This window comes from Callithrix jacchus, chromosome X, assembly GCF_049354715.1.
Source record: "Callithrix jacchus isolate 240 chromosome X, calJac240_pri, whole genome shotgun sequence".
Taxonomy (NCBI): Eukaryota; Metazoa; Chordata; class Mammalia; order Primates; family Cebidae; genus Callithrix; species Callithrix jacchus.
Genome location: NC_133524.1, coordinates 47,669,800 through 47,693,713, shown reverse-complemented (window position 1 = coordinate 47,693,713; position 23,914 = coordinate 47,669,800). Strand labels below are relative to the sequence as shown.

At 38.5% G+C, this 23,914-nt stretch overlaps 1 protein-coding gene and 2 pseudogenes across 3 annotated transcripts in view; 2 read left to right on the top strand and 1 right to left on the bottom strand.

The window, feature by feature from the left end:
- Window positions 1–23,914, top strand: part of SLC9A7 (solute carrier family 9 member A7) — a 151,437-nt gene that overhangs the window by 23,365 nt on the left and 104,158 nt on the right. The window lies entirely within an intron of this gene.
- On the bottom strand, window positions 6,824–7,432 carry LOC103790224 (small ribosomal subunit protein uS14m pseudogene; annotated as a pseudogene). Its single transcript, XR_013531729.1, has one exon. The product of XR_013531729.1 is annotated as a small ribosomal subunit protein uS14m pseudogene (transcript).
- On the top strand, window positions 11,779–18,472 carry LOC118150629 (charged multivesicular body protein 5 pseudogene; annotated as a pseudogene).

Sequence of the window (23,914 nt, the reverse complement as noted above, 5' to 3'; positions counted from 1 at the left end):
GGAGGAATTGGTAAAATACTATTATAAGGTCCTGTGCTCCTTGTGAAGTAGCTATATTATTTGAACTCAGATTATTTAAAAACATATTATAAACCTTAGGATAACCATTTAAAAAGTTAAAAAAGAGGTATAAATAATAAGTCAATAGAGTTGATAAATTCAATAATAAAAAATTCTGAATGAAACCCAGAGAAAGCAGAAAGAAAGGAAAAAGGAACAAATTGAACAAATAGAAAATAACTAACAAGATAGTATATTTTGACCCTCCATATCAGTAGTTGCTTTCAATGTGAAAATATCAATCATCTAAGAGACAGAGATCATCAAATTGGATTAAAACAAGAAGATACAACTTATATGTTGTTTACAAAAAAGCCCATTTTAAATATAAAGACATAGACACATTATGCTAAATGAAAGAAGTCATGCACAGAAGATCAGCCACTATGTGGTTCCATTTATATGAAATATTTAGAAAGGGCAAATATATAGAAACAAAGTAAAGTAATGGTTGCTGGGGAATGGAGGTAGAAAACAGTTAATTACTGTTAATGGATACCAGGGATCTTATTGGAGTGATTGTGTTGATGGTTGTATAACTTGGTAAATTTACTAAAAATCATTGAATTGTATACTTAAATCGAGTTAATTTTGTGGGATGTGAATTATAACTCAATAACACTTTTTTAAAAAACAATTAAGTGTAGTGATGCAAAAGAATGACTGTGGCCAGTTTGGCCATTTCTTGTAGAAGAGTCTCAGCCACCTGAAGGCTTCCAGAACCTTAATAACTCATCAGGTCCCTGCCAACACAGGGAACATCATAGACCTGTCAGCAATTAAAGGAATAAAAGTAATGAAGATTTACATTAAAAAATAAGTGTGAAATAATGACATTCCCAGATAAAGACTGAAATGTTAATGTCTGTTCATTGTTGCTTCAGTGATTTGGTACTCCGTTTTTAGATGTGTCTACATTAATAATTTTTATATCTTCCTGATGATGTGAAGGATCTGTCTATAATATTTATTGTCTAAAGTCTATTTCATCTGATATAAATGTAGTTACTCTAATGCTTTTATGATTAGTGTTACCTGGCATGTTTTCCAATCCTTTTACTTTCTGTGTGTGTGTGTGTGTGTGTGTGTGTGTGTGTGTGTGTGTGTGTATTTGTTTTAATCTATAGCAGTGGTTCTCAACTGGGCAGTTTAGCCCCCTTGTGACGTTTGGCAATAGCTGGAAAAATTTTTGGTTGTCACACCTGCATGGCAGCTACTGACATCTAATGAATAAAGGCCAGAGATGCTACTAAATATTCTGTAATGCACAGGAGAGCCCTTAAACAAAGGCTCTCCTTTTTTGTAAGGAGATTATCCAGCCTGAAATTTCAGTGGTGCTAAGGTTGAGAAACCTTAATCTAAAATGTCCCACTTTTTTTTTTAAAGAAAACAAGAAAGAAAAAATGAAAGAGAAAGAATGAAAGAAAGAAAGAGAAAGAGAAAGAGGGAGAGAGAACGAGAATCTTGCTTGATTGCCCAGGCTAGAATACAGTCTAAAAATGGGTATTAAAAACCTCCTTTATGCCAATAAATGTGCTTAACAATGGAGACAGGAAGGAATAAGGGAGGAAAATAACAAACAAGCAGCCAACCAATATTTCATTTAAACCTATGAAATGCTATGCAATTACTAAGGAGTGATTTACTTCCAATTATGTGTTCATTTTTAGAATAGGTGTGATGTGATACTGAGAAAAATGTATGTTTTTTGGATTTGGAGTGGAGAGTCCTGAAAATGTTTATTCAGTTTACTTGTTCCAGGTCTGAGTTCAAGTCCTGGATATCCTTGTTAATTTCCTGTCTTGTCGATCTGTCTAATATTGACAATGTAGTGTTAAAGTCTCCCACTATTATTGTGTGGGAGTCTAAGTCTCTTTGTAAGTCATTAAGAACTTGCCTTATATATCTGGGTGCTCCTGTATTGGGTATGTATATATTTAGGATCGTTAGCTCTTCTTGTTGAATTGATCCTTTTACCATTATGTAATGTCCTTCTTTGTCTCTTTTGGTCTTTGTTGGTTTAAAGTCTATTTTATCAGAGATGAGAATTGCAAGTCCTGCTTTTTTTTTTCTCTCCGTTTGGTTGGTAAATCTTCCTCCATTCCTTTGTTTTAAGTCTTTGTGTATCCTTGCATGTGAGATGGGTCTGGATACAACATACCAATAGGTTTTGGCTTTTTATCCAATTTGCCTGTGTCTTTTGATTGGGGTATTTAGTCCATTTAAATTTAGGATTGATAATGATATATGTGAGTTTGATACTACCATTTAAGGCTAGCTGGCTGTTTTGCCCATTAGTTGATGTAGATTCTTCATTATGGTGATGCTCTTAACCTTTTGGTTTGTTTTTGGAATGGCTGATACTGGTTGTTCCTTTCTATATGTAATGCTTGTTTCAGAAGCTCTTGTAAAGCAGGCCTGGTGGTGATGAAATCTGTGAGTACTTGCTTGTTCACAAAAAATTTTATTTTTCCTTCACTTATGAAGCTTAGTTTGGCTGGATATGAAATTCTGGGTTGAAAGTTCTTTTCTTTAAGGATGTTGAATATTGGCCCCCCCACTCTCTTCTGGCTTGTAGGGTTTCTGCTGAGAGATCTACTCTGAGTCTGATGGCTTCCCTTTGTGGGTAACCTGACCTTTCTCTCTGGCTGCCCTTAGTATTTTCTCCTTCATTTCAACCCTGGTGAATCTAACAATTATGTGCCTTGGGGTTGCTCTTCTTGAGGAATATCTTTGTGATGTTCTCTGTATTACCTGGAGTTGAGTATTGTCCTGCCTTGCTAGGTTGGGAAAGTTTTCCTGGATAATATCCTGAAGAATATTTTCCAGCTTGGATTCATTCTCTTCGTCACATTCAGGTACACCTATCAAATGTAGATTATGTCTTTTCACATAGTCCCATATTTCTTGGAGACTTTGCTCATTCCTTTTTACCCTTTTTTCTCTAACCTTGTCTTCTCATTTTATTTCATTAAGTTGGTCTTCGACCTCTAATATCCTTTCTTCTGCTTGATCAATTCGACTGTTAAAACATGTGCATACTTCTCGAAGTTCTCACATTGTGTTTTTCAGCTCCATTAATTCACTTATATTCCTCTCTAAATTGTCTATTCTCATTAGCATTTCATCAAACCTTTTTTCAAGATTCTTAGTTTCTTAGCATTGGGTTAGAACATGTTCTTTTAGCTCACAGAAGTTTCTTATTATCTACCTTCTGAAGCCTGATTCTGTCAATTCATCACACTCATTCTCCATCAGGCCTTGTTCTGTTGCTGATGAGGAGCTGCGATCCCTGTAGGAGGAGAGACAGTCTGATTTCGGGTGTTTTCAGCCTTTGCACTGGTTTCTTCCCATCTTTGTGGATTTATCCACCTGTCGTCTTTGTAATTGCTGACTTTCAGTTTGGGTCTCTGAGTGGACGTCCAGCTTATTGGTGATGATGTTTTGTCTGTTTCTTAGTTTTCCTTTGGTGCATGCCCCTCCCTCACAGAGCTGGACCTTCCGGGGTTCAGCTGTGCTTGCTGTGAAACTCTCAATCCTCAGCACTTCCAATTGCTGTTTTTTTGTGAGGGAATTTCTCCTGCGGCGACCCGCTGTGCCCGCTGAAACAGCGGCATTGAGATTCGTGGCATTTTTCTGCCCGGGAATCTCTTGGTCTGGCTCCCCGTTTCAGTTCCCTTTTCTTTTCTTTTTTTTGAGACAGAGTTTCACTTTTGTTACCCAGGCTGGAGTGCAATGGCGCTATCTCGGCTCACCGCAACCTCCGCCTCCTGGGTTCAGGCAATTCTCCTGCCTCAGCCTCCCGAGTAGCTGGGATTACAGGCATGTGCCACCATGCCCAGCTAATCTTTTGTATTTTTAGTAGAGACGGGATTTCACCATGTTGACCAGGATGGTCTCAATCTCTTGACTTCGTGATCCACCTGCCTTGGCCTCCCAAAGTGCTGGGATTACAGGGTTGAGCCACTGTCCCTGGCCAGTTCCCTTTTCAATCAGCTGAATGGGTGACTCTGTCTTCCCGGAGCTCCAAACGCCAACCAAAGGGGCCCCCAGGCCCGTATATTCCGCACTGAGAACCGCTGCGCCAGGGCACCAACAAAACAGCCATGCTGGCCAAAAGAGTCGCACTGGCGACCTGCGGGGCTCCTCCGCTGGGAATCTCCTGGTCCATGGGCAACAAAAATTCGTCTGGAAGTGTGGCGTCCACTCACTCTCTGCGCTTTCACTGGGAGCTACAATCCTGAGCTGCTGCTAGTCGGCCATCTTGGATCTCTCTCTCTTTTTTTTTTTTTTTTTTTTTTGAGACAGAGTCTTACTCTGTCTCCCACGCTGGAGTGCAGTGGCACAATCTTGGCTCACTGCAACCTCTGCCTCCTGAGTAAGTGGAATGACAGGTACAGCCACTATGCCTGGCTAATTTTTTGTATTTTTTTAGTAGAGACAGGGTTTCACAATATTGGCCAGGCTGGTCTCAAACTCCTGACCTTGTGATCCACCTGCCTTGGCCTTCCAAAGTGCTGTGAGCCACCGCGCCTGGCCTAAAATGTGCCTCTTTTACATAGCATAAAGTTGAATCTTGGGTTTTTCCCCAGTGTGACAATTGCTGCCTTTTGATTGCAATGTTTAGTCCAGTCCCATTTAATGTAATTATTTATATGGTTGGATTTATATCTGCAAGTTTGCTATTATTTTCTATACATTTCATGTCAGTTTTGATTCTTTGTTTCTTTTTCACTGCCTGCATGTGTGTGAGAGAGATAGTACTAGTTTACCATTTGAATTCCTTTGTGTTTTTTCCACTATATTTTTGAGTCAGTTTCATAGTGGTTGCTCTAGGGATTACAATAGTCATCTTAACTTAATCTCAATCTACTTTAGTGTGATGCTAATTTAATTCCAGTAAAACACTGAAATTCTCTTTAATTCTAGCTCCATTACCACGTCCCTTTATCATGCTAGTATCATAAAATATGTATAATCTGTATATGCTACAACCCTAACAATACAGCATTGTAATTATTGTTTAATTCAGTTTTATGTCTGTAAGAGTTTGGAGAAGAGAAAAATGTATATATGTATATGGTTTTTTATAGTTACTCATATATTTACATTTTCCAGTGCTCTTAATTTCTTTGGCTTCGAGTCATTGTCTAATGTTATTTCCTTTTAGCTTAAAAGACTTCCTTTAGTATTTCTTGTGAGGCAAACCTGCTAGCAACAAATCCTTTGCTATGGATAGCAGCAAATAGTCTTTTTCAGGTTTGTAACATGTATATAGCTCTTAATAGTGTATTGTTTAGTCTTGCCTATTTTTGTACTTCCTGAGTCTTTTTTGACAATATTTTAACAATTTTGAATAGTTAATACATTTACATGGTTGACAAAAAAACAAGTTTAAAAGGGACAGATTGAAAAGGTATACCTCACCCCCAACTTTCCATTTCTCCTTGACATTGTAGTAACCACTTTTCTTAGTTGTTTGTAATTTCAGTTTTTCTTTACATAAATAAAAGCAAATACAAATATATGTGCTAATTTCCACCTTTTCTCTGACAAAAGAGAGTATACACCATGTGTCCTGTACTGCACCTTGTGTTTTTCATTTAATTTGTCCAAGAGATTTTGCCATATTAGTACAAAGAGGTATTCCACATTCTTTTCTTTCATAACTGCGTGGTATTCTATTGTGTGGATGTACCATAATTTAGTCTTTTGTTGGTGGTCCCTAGGGGTTGTTTCTTATGGTAATCAAACAATGCTGCAGCGGGAAACCTTGAGCATCTTACATATGTGTGGGTGTATTTGTAGAACAGATTCCTGGGAGTGGGACTGTTAGATTACAAAGTAAATGCATTTGCAGTTTTAGATGAGATTGCCAGCTTCTTCTCATTGGAAGTTATATCATTTTCACTTCCTCCACAATGTATGAAAGTGCCTATTTCCCTACCGTTTTGCCAACAGGGTGTGTTATCAAACTTACGGATTTTTTTTTCTTGAGACAGAGTCTCACCCTGTCGCCCAGGCTAGAGTGCAGTGGTGCAATCTCATCTCACTGCAACCTCCCCCTCCCTGGTTCAAGCGATTCTCCTGCTTCAGCCTCCCAAGTAGCTGGGATTACAGGTGCACACCACCATGCCTGGCTAATTTTTGTATTTTTAGTAGAGATGGGGGTTTCACCATGTTGGCCAGGATGGTCTCCAACTCCTGACCTCAGGTGATCCTCCCGCTTCAGCCTCCCAAAGAGGAGTGAGCCTGGAATTACAGGTGTGAACCACTGCACCCAGCCAAACTTTTGGATTTTTCTACCTATGAGGGAATGATGTCGCAGCGTCATTTTATTTTATTTTTTATTTTTTTGAGACAGAGTCTCACTCTGTTGCCCAGGCTGGAGTGCAATGGCACAATCTTGGCTCACTACAACCTCTGCCTCCTGGGTTTAAGTGATTCTTGTGCTTCAGCCTCTCTCTCTCGAGTAGCTTGGATTACAGGTGCCTGCCACCGTACCTGGCTAATTTATTTATTTATTTATTTATTTTTAGTAGAAACAGGGTTTCTCCATGTTGCCCAGGCTGGTCTCAAGTGCCTGACCTGAAGTGATCCACCCCCACCAGCCTCCCAAAGTGCTGGGATTACAGGCATGAGCCACGATACCACCAAGCCCTCAGTGTCATTTTAATTTGCATTTCTCTTGTAAGTAATGATAAATATCTTCTTAAACGTTTAAAGGCCATTTGTATTTTTTTCTGTGAATTACCTACTTATATTTCTTTTTTTTTTTTTTATGGGAAGAGTATGTTTATTAAGTCCAAGAGAAAAGATAATTCACTGACATGAAACACCCAAATTCCTTCATTTTAAAAGTAGTTTATGGATAGCATCAGGTAGACTAAACTACCATACTAGGCCCATGTCAAGATCAGGGTTGGGTCTATTAAATACGTCTTTTCTCCTGCAAGCTCAGTAGGTTCTGGAGCTCATTTACCACATCGCTCGCTGGACCCCAGAAAGTTGTCCATGGTCTGCTAAGTGACGGAAGACGGTACGACTAAGCCTCCAGCGCCGCTTCACACCACGCGGACGGGACGTCATAACACACCGATTTCTGATTCTAACGGGACAGCTATCCCGGGGGAAGGCAGCAATTTCTTCATCAGCTACGTCCTGTAGAAGTTTTGGCAAAATGGTATTCTTCCTGAGTGAATTAACACGTAGTCTCTCATCTGCGTATTCATAGGCCATTTTTCGTCTCTTCACATCACGCCACATTCTCCAGTCTACATAGTAACCTCGAACTTGGCCTGAAGCTGATGAAGGAACCATCTGCTTGAACGTCCGCAGCACCGAACCCAGTACAGAGGCCGCCATGTTGTCCGTTGCAAACTACAAAAGCCCTACTTATATTTCTTGTCCATTTTTTCCCATGGGCTTGTCTTTTTTCTTGACTCCTAGGAGTTTTTTGTACATTACAGAGATTAGCTCTTTATTTGTGATGAGTTGCAAATATTTTTTCAGTTTTTCCTTTTTTGCTTTGCTTACATATTTCCTCCTTCTTAGAAGTTTGTTGTTATTACTATCAAGTAGTCAGAACTTCAATTTATTTATTTTTAATTTTTATTTTTTAGAGACAAGGTCTCTGTCATCCAGGCTAGAGTGCAATGGTGTAATCATAGCTCACTGTAGCTTCAAACTCCTGGGCCCAAGCAGTCCTCCTGCCCCAACCTCCCAAATAGCTAAGACTACAGGTGTACACCACCACACCTGGCTAATTTTTATTTTATTTTTAAATTTTTAAATTTTTTACATGGGGTATGGCTATGTTTCCCAGGCTGCTCTTGAACTCCTGGCCTCAAATGATCCTCCCACCTTGGCCTCCCAAAGTGCTGGGATTACAGGCATGAGCCACTATACCTGGCCCCTGCTTTTTCTTTTTTTTTTTTTTTTTTTTTTGAGATGGAGTTTTGCTCCTGTTGGCCAGGCTGAAGTACAATAGTACGATATCAGCTCACCACAACCTCCACCTCCCGGTTCAAGCAATTCTCCTGTCTTATCCTCCTGCGTAGCTGGGATTACAGGCATGCACCACCACACCCAGCTAATTTTGTATTTTTAGTAGGGAAAGGGTTTCTCCATGTTGGTCAGGCTCATCTTGAACTCCCAACCTCAGGTGGTCCGCCTGCCTCAGCCTCCCAAAGAGCTGAGATTACAGGCATGAGCCACTGTGCCTGGCCACCGTTTTTTTTTTTTAAGATGCCTAGACTTTATCATTAGAAAGATATTCCCCACAATATGGCTACCAAATTGTCCCAACACCAGTGATACAATGTCCATATTGATCCCACTGATTTGATATGCCTTCTCTTTCATCCACTGACTACCTGTATGTATTTCTGAACTTTCTGTTCTGGTCCATTGGTATTTCTCTGTTCATGCATTAATACCACAGTACCAATGATTATGGGCCTTAGAGCATATTTTAAAATCTGGTAAAGCTAGTGGTTTCTCATTGCTTCCCCCGCGCCTTGAGTTTCCTGGTTCTTGTTTGTTTAGTTTTGTGTATGACTCTAAAATTAGCTTACCTAGTTTCTGTCCAAATGCCTATTGGTATTTTTGTTAGATAGTGTTGGTTTTATGAATTGAGGTAGGAGAATCATTTTTATGATATTGACTCTTCCTATTCAAAGACCTCTTCTGGCTTTCCATTGCTTAAAGCCTTTTGTGTTCTTCTGGAGTGGTTTTGAGTTTTCCACTTAAGTTTTGTACATTTTATATTTTCGATACTATTATAAATGAAATATCTTCCTTTTATTTTCCTTTTTTTTTTCTTTTTTGAGACAGAGTCTTGCTCTGTCACCCAGGCTGGAGTGCAGTGATGTGATCTGAGGTCACTGCAGCCTTGACCTCCTGGACTCAAGCAGTCCTCCCACTTCAGCCTCCTGAGTAGCTGGGACTACAGGCATGCACCACTCTGTACAGCTAATTTTGTTCAGTTTTTGAGGACACCAGTCTCACTTTGTTTCCCAGGGCGGTCTTGAACTCCTGAGCTCTGGAGCCACCACACCTAGCCTCATCCATTATATCTGTAAACTGTATTGTTGTTTGGATTTCCTTTATTTTATTTTTATTATTATTTTTGAGATGGAGTCTCACTCTGTCACTCAGGCTGGAGTGCAATGGTGCAGTCTCGGCTCACTGCAACCTCCTCCTCCGGTTCAAGTGATTCTACTGTCTCAGCCTCCCCAGTAGCTGGGATTACAGATGCCTGCCACCACACCCAGCTAATTTTTGTATTTTTAGTAGAGACAGGGTTTCACCATGTTGGCCAGGCTGGTCTCGAACTCCTGACCTCGTGATCCACCCACCTCAGCCTCCCAAAGTGCTGGAATTACAGGGGTGAGCCACCATGTGCAGCCCATTTTGTTTTTTACAAGAGTTTGCTTAGCTCCATTTTTTCCATTTTTTTACTCTCATTTTCATAGCCCAGGATATTTTCTGAAAATTGTCAAGTGTTTCTTAATATATTTCTGTCTTGTAATAGATTATCTTGAAAATTAGTTTGAGAAATCAATGTAGTGAAGATGGATTAGGATATCTAGTGTAAATGTTGGATATAATGGTGAGTTTATCATAAGTCCTTAAAGGGTATGAAGGCTGAACCCCAGATTGTATTTTAGTTTAGTGGAGCTGGGCTGAGCATGAACCAGAACTTGAAACGCTGAAAGTTAACAGATTCGCTACTGAATAACTATTTTATCTAAAGGTTGAATGGCAAGTGTTAAAAATAAATACTTATCTAAGACCAAACCAAAATATCAACAACTTAGAATAAACCCCTGAGTTAATTAATCTGAAATTTTATTCAGAAATATATTATTATCACAATTTTATTAAAAATTTCAGGAGCCGTATTTTTAAAGTTTGACATTGAAAGCAAGAGATAATTCCTTCCCTCCCTCCTCCCTCCCTTCCTTTTTTCTCAGAGTCTTGCTCTGTCACCCAGGCTGGAGTGCAGTGGCACGATCTCGGCTCACTGCAACCTCCGCCTCCTGGGTTCAAGCAATTCTCCTGCCTCAGCTTCCCGAGTAGCTGGAATTACAGGCACCCACCACCACGCCCAGCCAATTTTGTATTTTTAGTAGAGATGGAGTTTCACCATGTTGGTCAGGCTGGTCTTGAACTCCTGACTTCAGGTGATCCACCCATCTCGGCCTCCCAAAGTGCTGGGATTACAGGCATGAGCCACCACACCGGGCCGGCAAGAGATAATTTCTCGGCACCATCAGTTGCTAGATTGCACGTGACTTTATTAGATTGTATGTGTGTCATACCAAAGAGATAACTCGAAATTAAATGCAACTCTAAAAGTTTGTTTTGCAATGTTATAAGTGTTAATGCACCAAACAATTCTACAAAGACTAGAATTATGTTACAATCTAATTTCTATTATTCTATCTTGTATTGTTACTTCTTTAGGTATTTATTGGTTTAACCAAATATATTGTTTTTCCTTAAGTTATTTAACTATTGTACTCTTCATTCATTAATTCACTCAACAAATATTCACTGACTGTTTACCCATTTTTTAAATATTTCCCTTTTTAAAAGCCAGGTTTATTGAGGTAATTTACATACAACAAAATTCATTCCTTTTAAATATATAGCTCAATGTGTTTTGACACTGCATGCACCACCACCAAAATCAAGATAGTAGAACATTTCTATACCCCTGGAAAGTCCTCATCTGCTTTTGTGGAACATGCCCTTCTCCTACCCTGGTTCTTGGCAATTACTGATCTGCTTTCTGTCTCTATAGTTTTGCCATTTTTAGAACATCATGTATTAGATAACCTTCTGTTTCTTGCTTCTTTCACTTAGCATAATGCTATCGCGTTTCATCCGTGATGTAATGTGGATCAATAGCTTGTTCCTTTTTTGTTACTGAGTAGTATTCCATTGTCTGGATATATCACAGTTTACTTATATATTCGCCATTCATTGAACATTTGGGTTGTTTTCAGTTATGAGGTATTATAAATAAAGCTGCTATGAACATTTGCTTACATGTCTTTGTATGGGCATGTGTTTTTATTTCTTTTGAAATAAATACCCAAGGTGAGATTCCTGGGTTGCGTGGTAAGTGTATGTTTAACTTTAAAAACATGGCAATCAGTTTAAAGGTATCTGAACATTTTTCATTTCCAGCAGCAATGTATAAGCTTTTCAGTTGTTCCACACCCTTACCAACTTTTGTTATTTAGGAATTTAAAGTTTTATCCATTCTAGTGTGAAATGGTATCTCATTTTAATTTGCATTTCCCTACTGACTAATAATGTTGAATGTCTTTCGTCATGCTCATTTGCCATCCATATATCCTCTTTGAAGTCTCTATTTTATTTGTTTGGCCATTTAAAATTTTTTTTGTCTGAGGTATGTATTTTATATTTTCTGGATACCAATCCTTTATCAGATAAGTTTTATGCAATATATTCTACCTGTCTGTGGCCTTTTCATTTCCTGAACTGTGTGTTTTTTGAAGAACAGAAATTTTAAGTTTTTGACAAAGTCCAGTTTATCAGTTATTTTTTCCTTTATGGTTTGTGCTTTTTGTGTTTATCTTAATACATTCTTGATAGGTTAACTAGTTAGCTCTCACAGTCATTAATTGGTATTTTCTTCTTACAATAATAAATATGTCTCTCAAGAGATTAATAGAATTTTTACTCCAACTTATACATAGACTTAAGAAATACAAATGGTACACTTTGTTTATATTACTCAGATTGTTATGCGATAATTGGTCACTAACAGTTAAGGGATACCGCAAATGATGTTGCAGGAGATGTTCAGTTACTTCTGAAGATCAGAGATGATTTTTGCCTAAGTCAAACTTTGGGATATCCCTAACATGTATTGTCTGGTTCTTTGTGTTTATTTTGGCATTAAGTACAAATTTAAGTATTTCCATGAAGAGACTCAAGCGCAATCATAATTTTCACAAGACTAGGTCATATGTTGGCTATGCAAGCATTTGCTGACTATTTGCTGTACAGGAACACAGGCCTCACAAGGATGGCTCTGGGAACATTATGCAAAGGGAGTTATTAAGAAATTAGCTTTATGATCCCTCTGGGGTATCTTCCTCCGCCTGTGCAATGAAGAGAGTGGTTTGGAGGAGGCTTGTGGCCTTTAACATTTTATGTGTATAAGGATCACTGTCATCCAGACATTGGAACTGTTAAAATTCCATGGCACTCTACCAGAGTAATTGTGACCCAGCTTTATTTCTTTAAATGCAGTTAAGGTTTTGCTGAATTTTTAGTGTTTAAGAGACTGCGTTGGGGGTACCAGTTGATAGGAAGAGAAAATAACAGGTTTCTGCCCCTGAGTTGACACTCTTGAGTGGAGCACAACTGTGCACGGTGAGCCAAAGGGTGAGGCAGGCCTTGTGGTTGATTTTAGGGTATGTGAGGATCAGTTGTAGGAAACGAGACAGGAAACATATTCAGGGAATAGATTGTAGGGACCTTGATTGCCCTTTTGGGACACAAGGCTTCATTCCATTAAAAAGTGAATTAGCATTAATAAGGGAAGGCTTGGGCTGATTTAGGCCTACCTGAGAATGACCTTTGACCTCCTACACTCTATGTCCTTGAAAACAGTAAAAGTTAAGATAATTGGGGGATGTTGTGCTTGCCTTGATTGTCACATGGAGCTGTCCCTCCATTGGGAAGCTGTGAATTGGCCTGGGGACATTTGGCATGCCTGAGGGTAGTATAAAAGATTGACAGGAAAAGGGGCTGTGGCTTTTTTCACCAACAAGATCCACAAACATCTTGCCCATCATTCATGGCAGTCATACCTGACCTGTGTAGATGAAGGGCAGAAGTAGCTGTAGACTTGGGTAGCTGCCATGCCTCCCATCAAGATGACGTTGTGGTCCCCTGATGTGTTTCCTCTCCTGTGTAAGCAAAGTAAATATTGCATTAAATGGAAACCAGTTTGTGTCTTGGGACTGTGGTTGCCAGCTTGATCTCATCACCGTAGCTGTGGCTCTGCGCTGACACCTTGAAATGGAAGGTTAGCATTACAAACTGGGCTAACTGGGCTTGTGCTGGGGATGTGGGGGATCTGAATGGGGGTTACAGCAATGACAAGGTGAGAATAGGGAGAATCATCTGCCTCCAGGACAGGCACTGAGACTCCTGTCAGCAGTTCTGTCACATGGTCTGGGGAAGAAGGAAGAATAGAACTTTCAACTATAGCTCTGGTGAGAGGTCTGAATGAGACCAGGGGCTCTTCTTAGCTGTTTAAACATTTTTAAAGTTTTTATTTTAAATAACAAAAGTTAACAGTGCTTATATATGCCAAGCACCATTCCAGATGTTTTATTTTATTTACTTTTATTATTTTGTTTTTGAGACAGGGTCTTCCTTTGCTACCCAGGCTGCAGTTCAGTGGCGTGATCATGGCTCACGGCAGCCTCAACCTCCTTAGGCTCAAACGGTACTCCTAACCTCGGCCTCTCAAAGTGCTAGGATTGCAGGAGTGAGCCATGGCTCCTGGCCCATTCCAGACATTTTATAAATATTAACTCATTTAATTCTTCCAACAACTTAATACTATTTATAGTTGCCTCATGAGAAAATTGAGGCACAAAGAAGTTGAGTGACTTGCCCAGGTCATGTAGGTTAGTAAATGGTGAAGCTGAGCTTTGAATCCAGGCAGTCTGCCTCTAGACTCCCTTCTCTAAACTCCTCTGGTTCCTATAGCTTCACTTCACTATTCTTCCTCATAAGAGATAAGTGGTTTCTGGTTTTGCTCCAGTGTTTGCGTTTCTTTGTGGCTGCTCAAGATGAACCAATTCTTCGGGAAAGTAAAACCCAAGGCTCCGCCACCCAGCCTGACTGACCACATTGGCACTGTGAACAGCAGGGCAGAGTCCATTGACAAGAAGATTTCTCGATTGGATGCTGAGCTAGTGAAGTATAAGGATCAGATCAAGAAGATGAGAGAGGGTCCTGCAAAGAATACGGTCAAGCAGAAAGCCTTGCGAGTTTCAAAGTAAAAGTGGTTGTATGAGCAGCAGCAGGACAATCTTGCCCAGCAGTTGTTCAACATGGAACAAGCCAATTATACCATTCAGTAATTGAAGGACACTAAGACCATGGGTGATGCTATGAAATTGGGAGTACAAGGAAATGAAGAAGGCATACAAGTGAAAATTGACCAGATGAGGATTTACAAGACCAGCTAGAGGATATGATGGAAGTTGCAAATGAAATCCAAGAATCACTGAGTCGCAATTATGGCAACCCAGAACTGGATGAAGATGACCTGGAAGCAGAGTTGGATGGACTGAATGATGAGCTTCTGGCTGATGAAGACAGTTCTTATTTGGATGAGGCAGCATGTGCACCTACAATGCCAGAATGTGTTTCTACCGACACAAAAACGAGGATGGAGCTCCGGTGGATGAATTTGGATTGCCACAGATCCCTGCTTCATAGATTTGCATCATTCACGTATATCTTGTAAAAAAAACCACATATTATGAGACTAGGAAATAGTTATCTTTCCAAATTTACCACAACAGATTTAGGTTTCTTTCCTTTCTTTGAAGGAAAGTTTAATTACATTGCTCTTTTATTTTTTTCTGTTAAGAGACTCATTGCTTGGGAAGTGTTTTCTTTTTACTAAAATTTGATTCCTTTTTTTCTTATGAAAAACAAACTTGGTTTAAAAATATCTTTGGCTTGTATGACTTGTTTTCATTCATTATTAATACTTTGAAATAAAAGTAAGGAAATGGAATCTTAAAAATCTATGACAATGTAACTCCACAGTCTTAAAATGACCTAATAAATTGATAAGACAAAGATGAGATTATCAAGGCTGTTCATATTATGATTCAGAATCATTTTCTATCGCAGTATTATAGGTTGGTTAAAGTGATGGCCTTTTTGATGGGTTTTGTTGTGTTTTGTGAACAAATCATTACTGTGTCCAATATTAGAATGGAATGATCACTACTGTATCATGAGTGGGTATTTTGATTCTGTGGTTCCCTCAGTATTACATCTTGACTTGTAATCAATAATGAATATTTCTTGATATTTAAGGTATAGGACATTTATACTCAGTAAATATTTTTCAAAAGGATATAATTTTAATAGTATCACTTCAGCTTAAAACCTCTACTGCAGAAACCAAATTTAATAGAATTTTAATATCATTTCAGCCTGTAACTTCACTACAGAAACCAAATTAACCAGTAGCGTTGTGAGGAAAGAATAAGGAACAATCTGGGCTTGGGCCCTGGGTCTACCATTTACTAACTACTGAGTAGTCTATTCAACTTCTCTAAACTTCTGTTTCCTTATTAGTAAAATCATGCTTAACTCACAGAGCTTTTGTGAGGAATAATTGAGGCAATGCTCATAAGTACCTTGTTAACTGCAATGGGCTATTCTCATATGAGAGATTGTTAACAATAAAAAAGCAATGGCTTTAAAAAAAAGAGAACGACATGGAATTAATCATTTTCAAAATGTCATTGTTTATTGCTGTTGTTGTTTTGAGAGGAAGTCTCACTCTGTTGCCCAGGCTGGAGTGCAGTGGTGTGATTTCAGCTCACTACAACCTCTGCTCCTGGGTTCAAGCAATTCTCTTGCCTCAGCCTTCCAGGTAACTGGGATTACAGGCATGTGCCACCACACCTAGCTAATTTTTTGTACTTTTAGTAGAGATGGGGTTTCACCATGTTGGCCAGGCTGGTCTTGAACTCCTGACCTGAAGTGATCCACCTGCCTCAGCCTCCCAAAGTGCTGGGATTACAGGTGTCAGCCACTGTGCCTGGCCAAAATGTCATTGTTGATGAGTCAGTCAGAACACTCACATAGGTTACAGCTGCACAGGGTGACATCGCTGGGCAGTTTCCAGGGAGCACAGATTCCTTATGCTGTGTGTGGGTGAATGTAGCACCTGCCCTTTGGCTTGTACCACTGTTCTGCATACCAAGGAAGGCCTGTGCTATGGTTTTCGGGCCTCATATCACATCTGTTGACCCCCTTGCTACTGAGACAGCCCCCTCTCCAAAATTCTTGGGGTCAGATGGTATACTATCCCCTCCTCTTGGCATCCTTGACAGGGTTCATGGCTTTGATGCTCCTGCAGTCTCCTACTTAGCCTTTCCATAGGAGAGTGAGTACATTTTCTTTGGAAGGAAACTCAGGAAAGTCTGAGCAATAAGTATGCATTTGGGGCTGACTCTGGGAATCAGACATTGCTTTGTGGTGATGTTTTTGCTTTCTTTTCTTTCTTATTTTTTTCGAAGAAATTTTATTGTCAGTATACCACAGGCTGCCCCACCCAGGCACATTAGTCGTGACAAAGGAAGCCAATTGTTCCTTTTTGAAGATGAGCCTTATATTACATGAATCATTATATTACCCCTTATATGAAGTCCACCTGTTATATGTGGTGGTGACTGTATTTTGTCCATATTTCCTTTGCTATATGGAGAGATCAACTGTAGCTTTTTCATCATGATTTTCATTCCTTCCTTCAAAGCAGTGATTTGGTTTCTAGGTCGGCATTGTAAGCAGCCTAATGCTTTGTCACAGTACTCCAGCTCCTCACACTGCTGGCTGAAGAGAGGCTTCTAAAATAGGTTGATCAAGTTGTTGTTTTTTTTCATTGTCGTATTTTGTACCAAATGAAGCGTGACACATCCCACTCTGTGACAGGAGCTATGAGTGACAATTGGTTCCGTGTGGTGGCCTAAAATTACAGAATGTTACCTGCTGCTTGCTAAGGAAGAATCTTCTGGAGGTTTTCCCTGTATGTCTGTGGGCCTGGAGCCCACAATAGAACTTGCGTATAGCATGTAATAAATTATAATCCCAGTGTGCCAATGACCTGCAGGCACAAAGAAGAAATAACTTGGTCATGTAAAGTTTTGGAGTTCTTACATCACCTGTTTAATGTTATTTTTAAACACCCATCTCTCATTTGGGTACTTTCTTTAATAGTCTAATTTTTTATGTGTAATACAGAAATCAAACATCATAAATGGTATTGATAAAAGTCCTTCTTTGCCTCATGGAATTTTAGTTTTTACAAATAACCTTAGAATAATTCAGGTAACTAAGGTATATGGAGCAGCAGTGCTACTTGTACATGAAGAACTCTATTACTCTCTATTCTCCATTTTTCTGCCAGTAACTCAATTAGCTAGATTAACAAACATTGTCACAGAAACAAAGTGTATTTTTAAAAGCTATGGATCTTTGTGTTTATACTTACAAAATGCCATAAACAGGCATTTCTCCCTTATTAAGATGACTTAAAAGGGTGTTTAAACATTAAGACAGTGATGATTTTAAACCATAATAAAACCCTAAGTTAAGGCTTTTGTTTTGAAATCCACATTCGTACCTACTTATATGTGAAACACCTTTGCATTTGGGGCCAATGTGCTATTAAGGGTGTTGTTGTACCCAAGTACCCACTACCCACCCTTACACACACACACGCATGCACACATACACACACACACACACACACACACACACCAGAGAGAAACTGTTTTCTTAGAGCCCAGGACCATCAAAATAGATTTTTTTGACTTAACAAGCCTTGAACTAGAATAGGAAACTCACATTTATTCTAGTGTTTGTGTGTTTAATAGTTTGAAACATGAAGTTATATGTTGATTGTAGATGTAGGAAGCAAAATGGAAAAAAATGCATCTTGCTAGCAAACATCACTGACTGCCTTCACTAACTGTGAAGATGATTACTTAGCACAATACGTAATCATCTTTTCTTATTGTGTTTACTTATTTATGGGCTAACCCTCCCTACCTGCTCTAGATGGAAGTTGAAAAAGGCAAGACCCTTGCTTGTCTTCCTCGAGATTGCTCAGATATTTGTTGCAAGAAAGTTCCCATAGCCTTGGTGGGTTGGTGGTGCTGTGTAATAGGAAGGGTCTTTTCTCAACCCTGAGCCTTCACTTTGGAAGCCGTGCTGTGTTGTGATTAATTCTAATAAACCTGTGCAGCATTTGAAGATAACCCCACAGGAAACTGAATTTTGAGGCAAACGTGTTTATTTCTTAGAAGCTTAATGGATGGATTGGGAAAAAAAAGAATCATTTGCTTCTAGCTTTGGAAGCCAGAGAAACCACAGGCTGAGGAGCATGTTCTTGTCCTTTAGTCTCCTATTAGCTTGCAGCTCTAATTTCTATCCAGGGTAATATGACCGAGGGGAACTATTTGCATCTTTGAAAATTCCACTCTTCTGCTGGCTGATAACAATAGAATAGTGGAAATGTATCTTGTGTGTTCTCTATCATTATGGATAATTACTAATAAAGTCTCTTTCTGGCAGTTCTCATTAAGTGATTTAATTTTAGAAGTGGAAAGAACCATACCTATTGGAACACTTGATTCTCAACAGACTATTATATTAAACTTTATTAAGAATAATAATTATTTTTATTCTATTATAGTACACTTAATAATTCTTATTAAGAATAAGAATTATTCCCTGGAATTTTTTTATTCTATTAAGCTTAATAAGAATTATTTTTATTATGTTAAACTTAATAATTCTAATTCTTATTAAGAATAAGAATTATTCCCTGGAATTTTGTAAGATCACCTCAAATCAAATTATATCTTCAAAAAGGACCATAAAGATAATCACAGTCAGAAAAAAATGTTTAAAATCATTATTAATATTGTTATATGTATATGGACCAGAGGTGATCATTTTGTGGGCATGCTGATTTGAAGTCCTTTTTTCAGTCTGTTTGTTCTTAAATTTAGATTTTGTTGTACTGTGAGACCTTACCTTTAACATCCATTCATGTGATGCTTTATCACTTTTTTGAGAGGTTTTACTTTGGAAATTCAGGATACAGTCTTGGCAGTATAAAAACACAGGTGGTTTTGCTTTGCAAATCCTAGGGGTTATTTGGATGATCAGTTCCATCAACTAGCATCCCCTTCTTTTCTCTTCTCTGTCACAGCTGTGAGGGAGGTCTTGGAGGACAATAATGCCAGGTAGAGGAGGATGCAAGGTGTATGTGGGGAATTCTGAGGAGTTGAATTTGATGAGTGTTTATGTGTAGGGGCAGATGGCAGTGGCTGATGGAGAAGGAACGATTGGGGACTCAGGGGAGAAGCAGCGGGGATAGTTAAGAAACAATTGCAGAAAACCCAGTCAGGGAACTTGAACCAGAGTAATGATAGTAAGGAGAAGAGGGGGTGACCAGGAAAATGCTTGAGAAGTAGAGTTGGCAAGAGTGGGAAAGGACAGGATGTCGGGGTAGTACCAAGTTTTTGTGCTTGAATCAAATAATTGCTCAAGCCCTAGAACCAGGGTTGCTTTCTGAGGAAAATCTTCTTTGTGATTATAGAACTTCTCTTCAGCAGACAACAATATGCAAGTCAAGATCTTTGATTTATTTTTCATAGCAAGTTTCATTACAACCAACATACCTGGAAGCTGTAGCCTATAGATCTTTTACATTACCAGCTATTGAGGTCCTCAATAATGACCTTAATCATGTTTGTTGTTCATCTTGTTCTTGTCAGAAGTCTGGCTGGAAAGTTTGGTATTTGAGAGAGGTATGTTCTTAAGGAATATATTACTTATTAGTTTCTCAAAAAATAATTTAAGTCAAAACATCAGGAAATTACAGATTAGATCATGTTATTTTGCCCTTCAGTCTTTCACTCCTGGAATTGCCCTTATAGAACCAAACTATGTCTTTACTTTTCTTAGAGCTACTTATATATGTAATGCCTTCACATTTAGAAGAAAAATGTTATTAAGGCTATTGACCTTCATGGCCCCCTCCCCCTAATTTCCACAAAAACCCTGAGATAGTTTCTTCTTAGAACACAAGACCAACAAATATTTTTTTGAGTTATCAAACCTTAAGCTAAAGTAGGAAGACTATGTTTGTTCCAGTGTTTTCCACTTTGTTCTTGTTGCAGGAAGCACAGTTTTAAGCCTCTTTTCTATGGTTTTCTTCAAACAACTTTTAAAATTATTATTTTTATTTATAATGCTCTTTTATTCTTTTATTTAAGTTATGCTCATATATTAACTGGATTTGTGTTTTTAGTTTAACCCATTTTAGTCAGTTGGATAAATATTTAAAGTATGTTTCCAAAATAAATAAAGATTTTGAGCCGGGCATGGTAGCTCACACCTGTAATCCGAGCACTTTGGGAGACTGAGGAGGGCAGATCACTTGAGATTAGGAATTTGAGACCAGCCTGGCCAACATGATGAAGCACCATCTCTACTAAAAATGCAAAAAGCCAGGTGCGGTGGTGCATGCCCGTAATCCCAGCTACTCAGGAGGCTGAGGCAGGAGAATCACTTGAACCCCAGAGGCAGAATTTGCAGTGAGCCGAGATGGTGCCACTGTACTCCAGCTTGGGCCACAGAGCAGACTGTGTCTCAAAAAAAAAAAAAAAAGACTTTAGATGACCCTACATCAGTATTTATTGGGACATTTAAGAAGATGACTGCTTCTTGTGCAATAGTTTTCTCTTTAAAACTTCAAAACACTTTATTACACACATAGAAGAAAAATTAGCATAAATAGGATGATTCTTGTGGTACAATGTGGGATTTCTAGTCACCTGACCTTTGGTATAATTAATATGTGTAATATATCTGTCCATCTTATAGGACTCGGAGCACCTTTTGAGTATTTTCCAGGAATATGTAACACAATTGCAAATTTGCTTTTTATGTCATAGTTCTTGTCTGCAATGCTGATTACTTACTCAAGAATGGGACACTCCCTTCCCAATTAGTCCACGATTTCTTTAGGAAAATGCAGTTATTTTGGTGCATGCATGTTGACATAACTCATGAGACCAGGTGTCCAGGATGGAGAAGCAGGGCTAGGGTTTTTTGTTTTGTTTCTGTCCTGGGCAACCATATCCTTTTGGTTAGAGTTCTGGCTTTATCCAGAAGCCACGTGACTTCAGTTACAAGGTGATTTCCCTCTTTCCCAAAGAGCAGGGAACTAGAATCAGAAACAGGAAAAAAAATAAAACTAAAAAGAAGTGAATTATGATCAAAATAGCTTCTAATATGGTTTTAAAGCCACTTGGGCACTATTTGCCTATTGATATCAGAATCCTCCTTTCTTGTTTGGGTATAAATCAGTTAGATCTCCAATTTACTAATGATTTTAATGGATATTTTAAACCAAAAGAGTCAGTACCTTCACATAGGCATAAAGTCCTCATGATTCTATATTTAAAGTGTTTTAGGGGGTGAGTGAGTGGGAATTTGAGAACAGATTTGGACAAGGAAATTCCTTCTCCTTTGTGCTTTTGTAGCACCTGCGTCTGTTGCAGCATTCGTGCTGTGTGCTAGAGCTTCTGGTCTTACTAAAGAGGATCCTGCCTGAGTCGTCTCAGGGTTCATAGCATCTAGTGGCTGAATGTTTATTGAATTAAGGCAGGCAACAGGGATTCCTTTCTTGGTTTATCAATGTTTGTTTCTTCTCTTTTTAATAAAGAAACTGGCTGGTTTCTATTTGCGTGCTCTGAATAAACATGTCTTTACCAAATGTTGCTGGGAGTCAGAGCCCTCTAAGGCCCCACAAATGCTGACCTTACCACTTATCCCCTTAATGATATATCAAGCATCTAGGTATATGCATCTGAGCACTGGATTGGGAGCCAGAAGTCTCAGGTCTGAGTCACTGCTTCATTCTTCAGTACCCATCTTCAGTTGAGCAGACCACTTAATATCTCTAGACTTCAGCATTTTGATTTATAAAAGAAAATTACTATTAGAAGTCAGGGGCTGTCTATATGTGTACTGCCTGCCTTAAGGACTTTTGCCAGGAATAAAATTAAGTAACGTATGGATGTTCCTTGACTTTTGATGTAGTTACGTCCTGATAAAGCCATTATAAGTTTAAAATATTGTAATTTGAAAATGCATTTAATACATTTACCTACCAAACATCATAGCTTAGCCCAACTGACCGTAAATGTGCTCAGAACACTTACATTAGCCTGCCATTGGGCAGTATCATCTAACACAATGCCTATTTCATAATAAAGTGTGTTTAATAGCTCATAATTTATTGAATACCATACTGAAAGTGAAAACAGAATGGTTGTATGGATACTCAAAGTACGGTTTCTACTGAATGTGTATCACTTTTGCACCATCTTAAAGGGGAAAAATTGTAAGTCGATTCTAAGTCAGAGGCCATGTGTAAGGCTTCTCAAGACTGAAAAATATACTCTGTGACATTTGTCATTTTCAACTAACCAAGAATGAGGGCACATCCACAAAAATTTGATTAGATCCAGAACTTAAGCTTATACCACTGGATCCATATTTTTGGGATCAGTGAATCATAATGTATTAACAAGTTTGTGAATTCACAATTTTGTGACCATTTCCAGGAGCTAACTGTAACTGAGCCATTATAAAGAAAAAGGTGTTCAGTTATAGGGACCCATAAATATACCATATCAGTCAGGTGTTTATTGAATGCCTACTGTATGCTTAGTACTGTGCTATTCCACATGTGAAATAGAAAAGAAATCTTACCTATAGGTCTGATCCTCAAGGAGTTTACAGTCTAGTTAGGGAAATAGAATAATTTAAGCACTAATCTGTGATATAAATAAATACTTTTTAAAAATTCTTTAAAATTATTTTTAGGATACTTATTGAGAGAAATGAGATATCGGTGTGAATAAGGAGCTTGGGTAGGGCCTTAAAGAGTTGAGGTTAAACCTGGGAATGCAATCCAAGTGAAACGAAATTTTATCAAGATGGAATAATTAAATCTAGCGCAATGTCTGTTATATAGTACATGCTTAATAAGTATTAATTTGCTTGCTGAATGAATCTCTTTCAGCAAGTTTATCTTCTAGTTTGTCAGTTCTCTGTTTTACTGTGTCTAGTCTGCTGTAGAACTCGAAAATGAAATAAAAATGCTAAGAGCATGTTTTTCTTTTCCAGAATTTCTACTGGTTCTTTCTAAAATCACAATTCTCTACTCCACACTACACTCCTTAACCTTTCCCCTGCCTTATTTTTAGCCATAGCACCTACCATATTCTAACATACCATGTAATCTACTTATTTTATTTCTTACGTTTCTTCCCGTATTAGAAATATAATGAAGTTCCAGAAGAGCAGGAATTTCTCTTTGTTTTGTTTACTGATATGCATCTCCAAACACTAGAACAGTGCCTGGGACATAGTAGGATCTCAAAAAATATTTGTGGAAGATCTCAAAAAATATATGTGTTGTCCACCAGTATGGAGGCAATAGTAAAACCTGCCAAATCAGATTGGGGTGGAGATGGGGTCCTTGTAGAGTCCAGTAGGAAATAAGATTTGGGGAGGGGCTTCATTATGGCCAGATTATATAGAGCATCCTGTGTTGAGGGGAGGTGCGGGGCTTCAACATAGTAGGCACAAATACTATTTACAAAGCTGAGCAAAATCCATAATTTACTTGTCATTTGAGAGACATCAGGAAATAGCAGAAAGAACTCTGGCTTTGGAATTGGAAGTATGCGAGTTGAAATCCTACTTCTACAGTTTACCAGCTATGTGGTCTTAGGCAAGTTACTTACTCTTGAAGATCCAGTTTTGTTTTGTTTACCTGTAAAGTTGTGTTAATAATCCCTGACTCATAAAATTGTAGAGAAAATTAAGAGATAATAAGTAAAATCCCTAGTACCAAGTGGGTGCCCAGTAAGTAGTTCTTGGACTGCAATGGTTGATTTGAAACTATTAGCATACTAAAATGTACTTTTTCTGTTTGGGGCTCATTACTTAGATA